The following is an 8,574-nucleotide window of genomic DNA, read 5'->3' as shown; positions in this document are numbered from 1 at the left end:
CACCCTTTATTTCCCTTTATTTTATGAGTTCGGTGTTCTTGATTTCGATAAAAAGGCATTACATTTATACGCACTTATCGCATAAGCCAATGTATATACGATTAGCTACAAACAAGCCCAAATCAGCTACGATTGTGCGTTAAATGAAATGTAAATTTACAGAATGGTACGAGAACTGATGTAAGACTTGTTGACATCGGCCCATCCAAGCAGTAGGTTTTGTTGCAAAAAAAAAAAAAAATTAAAAAAAACAAACATAAATCGGATTTGTGAAGATAGCCCACTCAATTGACTGTCATTCCAGAATTTCGAATTATTTCATACTTTTACTCTTTAGACGCAAAAAACGAAATTTCGAATGTGATGTCACGTAGTAAGGCATACATTTTGTGTACATGCGACTTGTAATACTTTCGCAATCGTACGTTTTGAAAACCTCTCTGCGTCTGCACTTAAGCTGATAGTTGTGATTTATTATTAAAAGCCATAAAGGTATCCAGACTTATGTTGTTCTGTATGTTTTTAAAATCTCTTACTCATCACTAATAAAACGTATTCGCGTAAATAGTATCGAACGTATGTACGAAGACCGTGGGTAAACTTTGAAGTAATTATTTAATTGATACTCTTTTACTTTTGTTAATATTTACTTTGTGGATTTTTACTGTCAGTGTGTGCATAGGTATGCATGTGCAAAAGCAAAAGCGGGCAAAGACGGCAAAGTTGTCTGACGACGCATGGCTTTTATGTTATGCGTACGCGTAAACATGAAATTACTGCAATACATTAATTGTCACATGAATTATGAATTTTTATGATACACATACATACACGCACAATCGCACACACAATAAATGTAACGTCCGCCTTTATGCTTGTAAAGTGCTGTAGGCCGCTTCAGGCTGTTTATTGTGCTTTTTGCTATTATAACTCACAGTTTGTATGGCTTGTTTGTCCTGATATTAATACATTTTTAATTGATTGGCGTACGAGCTATTTATTGACAATTGCTTTAATTTATTTTTTGGAAATATTTCGGTTTTATTTTATGGGCACATTTTTAACATTTATTGTCAGTTTTATTGAAACCGTATGCGAGAGACACGCATATAACTAAACTGCGTTTAGCACCTACCTTATACCAAAGCAAACATCGCCTATTGTTTTTCTGTTAAATTTTTGTGGATTACCGACCGCTTCTTTCGTCTGAGAGATTTGATAATTTTCTGTCGATCGACTAAAAGAGGTCATAAAGAAGAAGAAGAAAAGTATTCTTTCATATCATAGCTTGAACATGGTTGCACTTGATGCTGATAACTATGTTAAAGCCGTGAAAACTATGTTAAAAACGTGAGGATTATGTTAAAGCCGGACACTAGCAAAAAAAAAGCGAATATTGTAACTAAAATGGCAAACAAGTGCAAGGAGAAGCAATTTATTATATATATATAAAGTGCTTTTATATCGTTACAATAATATGATTATTTAAAAACAGCGACATATTTGGTTTGCTCGGCGTGTAAGGGTTATTTCTTGAAGGTTACGCTTTGGATTACACGTACGTGATGAAAAATTTATTACGCAATAGTGAGATCTGGATTTTTGTTCATTTTATTTATTTTTTTTTTTAATTTTTTTTCTTTTTCTTTGGTTGTCATAAATTTTTATTTATATAGAAATCCATTAAATTGTAAAACGTCGTCGACGTGTTTCGTTAAGAAAAACCTAAAAAGATTGTAAGGGGAACGAAGAACTCCTTCGTATAGAGTTATTGAATAAGTTGTTGTTTGAAGCCTTTTGTTTGTTTTTATTGCTTCTCAGGTAACAGAGTGTGCCTTAAATCATTTCTGTAGAATTTGTTTTTTTTTTCTCTTTTTTCCAATTTTCAAACTCAATGATTGACAGTCAGTGCTTGGTTACCTTTTTTGTGACTACGCTTTCGCTTTGTTACAATTGTTAGTTGTCATGATTGTTACACTTTTTTGCTTTAATCCATTGCTTATTTGCTTGATTGATTTGTGGAAGTTGTGTGCGTGTGTGTGTGAGTGTATGTCTGTTTTTGACCTTATAATCTTTAATTTATTCTCAGATGTTCATGTTTGTCGATGTATGGTTGTCTGTTTGCATTGCTTTCCTATTTTTCACATTTCTTATCTCAATAATTGATTGCAGTAATAAATTAATTTCGATTTTGTTAGTACTTTTTCTTACCTGTTATATTTATGCATTATTGTCACTTTGTTCCTATTCCTAAATATTATCCGACGTTGTATTACACCCAATGTACACCCACACATTGAAATTTTCTCATGTCAAATATTTGAATGTTGATTAACAGATTTAAACCGATTTAAAGTATAACAAATTCAATGACACTTCTTGCTATTGACTCCATGACTAATTTGCCACTAACACTATCGTTATTTTGTGGTATTTCCTTTTCGTAAACGTTTATATGCATAGTTTTGTGAATTTTTCATTAACGTTGAAAAAAGACAAAAAACAAAAAAAAACTTTTGAATATTTCTACGTTCACAACTCAAGGTTGGCATAAATCAGACAAAAGCGATATCATTTTCACTGTTTATTTATTTTTACTTATTGCTTCGGAAATTCTGCTAAGAAAAAGTGGTCGAAAAGGCAATGTGTCTCGATTAATAACTCATAGGTAGCGGATTCAAATCTCAAGTGCGAGAGTGCAAGAGTTTTCAATCAAAACCGATAGCCTTAGATGCTTTAAGATTTTACTCTTAGAATTTGAAAAGTTTACTTTTGGACCAAAATATATCTTAAACTAAATTAACGACATTTCATTTTCAGATTGAAATAAAACGACAAAACGACTTTTAACGAGGAAAGAATAGTACATAACTCTGGAATGGGAAAGAATTTAGATAAACTGCAATCCTATTTAAAAATTAAATGATTCCATTCATTTAGTTTTCCTTGCTGTACCGCTTATTGCCTATTATCCCTGATCAGCCTCTTGTTAGTAAACGCAAGCGTTAATCTTTTTATATATATACTATATATATACCGGGGTGGGCTCGTCAGTTTGCTTGTTTGTTGAATATTAGATATGCAAATATTACGATTTTCGTCCCAAAGGGATAGCGGGTATTGTCGAAGGCAAGCTTCGACTGCACAACTCTTCGATTGGGAGGAGTGTTAAACTTGAAGAGCAATGTCTAGCGAGTAGAGCGGAAACGATAACAGGCTTCAGTTCTGTGCTGTTAGCGTTCCCTAAATGGGTTTTGCCATATGAGATCGAACAATCGTCCTGGCACAGGGCTCGACTTATCCAAAGCTCTTACCCAGAATACATTTTACTGTTGCGCAAAGCTTAAAGATCACATACAAAAGTGCATTGAGAATTCATGGTTTGTTGGAGTAAGTCAATGCTCGAACATAACCTCCAACCTTGTAACCTTTTCGGTTAATTGATCTTTCTTTTTGAATAGCCTTAGATAAGAGAAAAAATTTTTTAGGACGTTGTGTTTTTTCCTTCCAGAAACAATAGTAACCTATGTTGCCTACAAACAACAAAATTTAAAACAAGTGAGAGAGCTATACTCGGCGGTGGCCGAATCTCACATACCCATCACTATGCTTTTCGCATTCTACTCCCCAAGTTCTTTTATTTGATACTCATATCGATGGTATTGCTAAGAAAAAAGTAATCGTAATGTCTTCCGTATTCATTTCAAAATGAACCCATGTTTGGGCAGATAATACATCTTCATCTGGGGAATTTACAAAATAGTTTCAAACATTCTGTCTTGCTTGCGTTATGGTGAATAACTAATAAAACCTCAAAAAAGTGAAAACAATAAAATTTAATCAATTGTAACTTTGTGTGGGCGCGGCCCATTTTTTCCATTCTCGCACGTAAAGAGTAGAGTATTTCGCAAAGTAAATGTGGAAAATTTTGGATTTCTAACTTTTACAACTAACTTTTTTCTGAGAAACGAGTAAAAACCCCTTAAATTTTTGTTAAGAAAACGCAGAGTTGTGTTCAGTTTTTGCTCTACTGCGGGCGTCTGTTTTGAACCATTTGGCCCATTTTCAATACCAATCTGCGTGCAAAGAATTCCATTGTTTCTACCAAGTTTAAAGTCGATATCTTCGTTTTTGCTACCAACAAACACCACACAGCCACACATAGCTAAATCAGATCAAGAATATACATACTTTATAGGGTCTCTGACGCTTTCATTTGGCTGTTACGTAAGTTATGAAAGAAAGCAAAACGGGTATACCCCCATCTTATAGTGGTGGGTATAAAAATGTTAAAAATAAATTTTGGAAAATAGGTTAAGTTTTTTGCTATTCAAGTGTCTAGGGTTGTATGGAACGCTTATAAAAATTGTACTTCTTGCTGACTTGTGCATTTATACAGCAATAATTGAATTTAATCAATCGTTAAAAATGTTGATAAAATCGATTTCAACCAACGTTACATTTTCATCTATTTTAATATTTAATATTATTATGGAAATCAATTATCGCGAAACCGTTCTAATAATGACATTGTTTTGACTTATTATTGTCCACGTATTTGATTTCAGTATGAATTTAAATGAAAATAAATTCATTAGGAAACCGTTTCCACAGTTTTTTCTATACTAATTTTTAAAAATCTAGCGGACCTTAATACAAACCGCGGCTATTGTTTTTTCCGCTTGCGTCTCATTTAATCAAGCAAAAAATATATAGAGCAAATGCATTCGCCAGTAATTCTTTTTAAATAATCGTAATTTTCATTCTCGTGTGGGTGAATGATTCTGCATAAATGATGTAAAATATTCTATAATCTATTACTATTTAAAATAATAAGCGGCTATCAATAGTTCTTGCGTTTAATTTGCTTTACATAACAAATGTAATAATAATTATTTGAAATGTGGGTTATCGGTCGGCAAGGTGGGAAAAGTGGTTATAAAACTTCCTCCTTAGATTGTGACTAACAAATGGCTTAATAGTAAAGTTAGAGGATTTAGATGGAATTTTGATCGGTTTAAGTAAATCAATCTGATGGACATGTTCTTACATGAATAAAATTTACGTTCAAAGGGAAGTATTTTTTTGCGTATGCTTTGACTTCAACGAAGATTGAACTGAGCTGCGTTTCATCTACGCATGAAAAGGTTAAATAAACTCGCGCACGAACTCCAGCAATTATCGATCAAGTCAATGTCCAGTCCGCGGACATACTAACAGGTGCTAAATATTATATTTGCTTAAGAAGGTGGGCGTGAAGAAATCGCCGTAAGGTAATTTGAACAGAGCACCATCAAACTAACTGACTTTTAAATAAACCTAATTTTGAATTTATAGCAAAATTAACTTTTATTGCCATATACGTTTACTAATTGTCAGTTAATTAAATAAATGAATGAATAAAAAACTCAACTCAATGAAGTCGTTTTTATTATTAAAGTTAAAGTAAATGATTATTGCTTAAAGTGTAAAATATCAAAGAACAGATATAGTCATAAATTCATTGACTAGATGTGATTGCTCTGATGCTCTGTGTTGACGGATTAATAAAACTGGACGTTTGAACTTTTTAAATATTAGAATATAAAAAATATGTGAAGATTGTGAATAGCAACCGTCACCAACAATACCACTGGCATAAGCAGCTTTGTATCTTTTGTGCTATCAACATATGTCCAAAGAATTTTCATTATTTTCGGAATTGCTTTTATTGTTTAAATTAAATTTTGTTTCGTTAACCCAAACCATTTTCAAAACATTTTTGAACATAACTTAAACTATACTTATAATTATTATGATCTATTATTAATTATTATTATTATTGTTACTGAGTTTCGAAAATCCTTTAGCTATCGATCCTGGGAATCCATCCATCCCTGTTTGTATTAAGCCAAGGGGCTGGGCTCAGCTGTTCTGTAATTTCTCTTCTTTCTTCTGCAGACATTCGCATGTCAAGTTCGCTTTAGACCGCTTTGTGTGCCTTCTCCGGTATAGTATATATCTCTACGTACATCTACTCTTTCGGCATAAGCCTGTTTCTATTTCTTGACTCATTACGTTATTATTATTGTTATAATTACAGTTTATTTACCCCAAAGGAATTAACTCAAGCCTAGCTAACTAGTAGTTAAGACTAATCGCTTAAAAACTGAATGTTGTTTAAATTTCATGTTTATTCTAATTGAGCAGTGTATGCTATATTTAGTTGTCTAGGGCTCTATCTGGAAAAAAGAAAAGCGTTTGCATATGCTTGCCTATCGCTTTTGTTTAATATTTAAAATTCTTCCGCCTGCTTTAGTTATCATTCTTGCGAATCAATTCAATTTATTGTTATTGTAAAAAGTTTGTCGCTTAAGTCTTTCGATTTTTTCGTTTTTTTTTTTGTCATTTTCAATTAACTAACATTCAATTCGAGTGTGAACACACCTTTCAAGCACACTGGTTGGTTACTATATACACCCATACTTGAATTCTAAATTAAGCTAACGATATGATCATGTAGCCGACTAGATCCGATACAGTTTAGGGAATTCCTTTCCGGACCTAGTTAATGCATATGATTTGAATTTTGAATTTTCACCAGATGTGTGAATAAATGATTTTTTCTCCTTATTTGTAGTTAAAGGCTGTGGTCTGCGGTGGCTTAAAATGTTTATTGCATATTGACACCAATCGAATGTTTGCGTTAATTAAAAACACATTTTGTGACGGTTTATAAATTATTGTTTAAGAGGCAGAGTGACCGATAGTTGTTTATACATATATATGTATGCATATACTTATATATAGAGCGCAATAAATTTATATTCATTTTATATCAATTAATTTCTCATGCACAACCCATGGTCATAATTGTTAATTATATTTATTTATTTATTCTTTTTTTTTTTTCTATTTTTCATTTTTTTTTTTTTATATCTCTTGTTAAATTCATATGATCTACTTAGCTTTAGTGGCTGGCATTATGCTCTTATGCAAATTTATAAGTTGATCGTTTAAAAATAGATGAGATTTCAAATTTTAACTCATTGATTTAATTTATAAAATGACAAAATAGATTAAGTTGTACATAAACACTAACGGCCAGAGTGTTTGTTTGGTATTTAAAATACAACAGTGGCATTACAATGGTAATAAAAAAGTTTTTATTTTCTGATTTACATTTTTAATATTTTGATTGTGCTGCTGTGTGATTTGAACTATCCTCCGTTGTCCCGCTGGAAACATATTCACGAATAGCATAAGATCTTGATTTGGAATAGTCATGCCCCTCATGTCCATCCTTAGCTCGATATGCCGTTTGTTGTTTTAAACGCTCGATACGGTACATGTTTAGAGAAAATACTGAAATTTGACATATGTTGTTGAATCAAATTAGAAAACGCCCGCGACTCGTTTACAACCACGCTTACAAGGAGAAAAATGTCATCTATAACAGATATCAATCCAGAAAGTGGTGCAAACGCTTATCAAACTCATTAAATATTTGCGTATGTGTCTTGAGCCAACTAAATTACATCCGTTCCGCGGTTAGGTTGTCTATTGCCTGCTGTTGGAACTCTATGAGGAGCAAATGTTAAAATTGATCGCTGACAGTTATCGCAAGGCCACAGATGAAGTTTAATACAGCGAGTTATCGATCCACGCACCCATGTCCCATATAACTGTGTGAGTACAACAGTACAAAGGATTCATGCGAAATGTTTGCATCTTACGCAGATGCTCACCGGCGGCTCTGTACAACAGGATGATCAAGTTTTAGCGAGAGAAGAGAGCGAAGTAAACTTTAATATTTTCCTTGTTCGCTAGGCTTGAACAAAACCATTTCTATATCCACAATTAGCAAAATTTCCAATTTCAAAAATGTTTGGCTTTCTTAAGGTTTTTTGAGTTAAGGTTAAATATCGCCTATGGTATATTAAGTATTATGTATCGCTTGTACAGGTTATATATTACCCTCCTTTCTTGCGTGAAAATGCGAGCCACTGCCGCTTACATGGCCTGCTTGGCCAAGAACATCTAATATGTTCGCCAATTTTCGCTTAGGCCCATTAAATTCAGAAATTGGCAAATAGCTTTTAAAATAATCGGTCTTGGCGGAGCTTAAGTTTTTTTCTTGTTTCTTTATTCTTGTATTGTTTCAAGAGTAACAACAAAAGCATGATTTTCCGTAGAAGGGGTAAAAAGTAAACCTAAACGCTAACGTTACTCCCTGCTAGAACTTTCCTTGCGGCTATTATGGAAAATTGTTGGTGCATGAGTAAAGCTTTTGCAGCTGTTTGTTCCTTCAAATTGATTTAGAGCGAAATTTAATTACTTTTTATACTATATTTGCACATATTTACACATATACATAGGAGTACTTGTAACAATAGCACAACTATTGTATGATTGTATGTTAATTTTTTGTTATTGTAACATTTGGCGTAAGCAACGGTCAGTCTTGTGTTTGCATTTTAAGGCCATATGGGAGCGGTCGTCTATATAAGTTATGATATATTTATTTACTGATTGGAAAAATTGTTTAAATATTGAAAGTCAAGTTCTTGAAAAGTTCATAAAAGACATAGAAAC

Source organism: Glossina fuscipes, unplaced genomic scaffold (assembly GCF_014805625.2).
Source record: "Glossina fuscipes isolate IAEA_lab_2018 unplaced genomic scaffold, Yale_Gfus_2 2, whole genome shotgun sequence".
Lineage (NCBI taxonomy): Eukaryota > Metazoa > Arthropoda > Insecta > Diptera > Glossinidae > Glossina > Glossina fuscipes.
Note: the sequence above shows the minus strand (reverse complement) of the source record.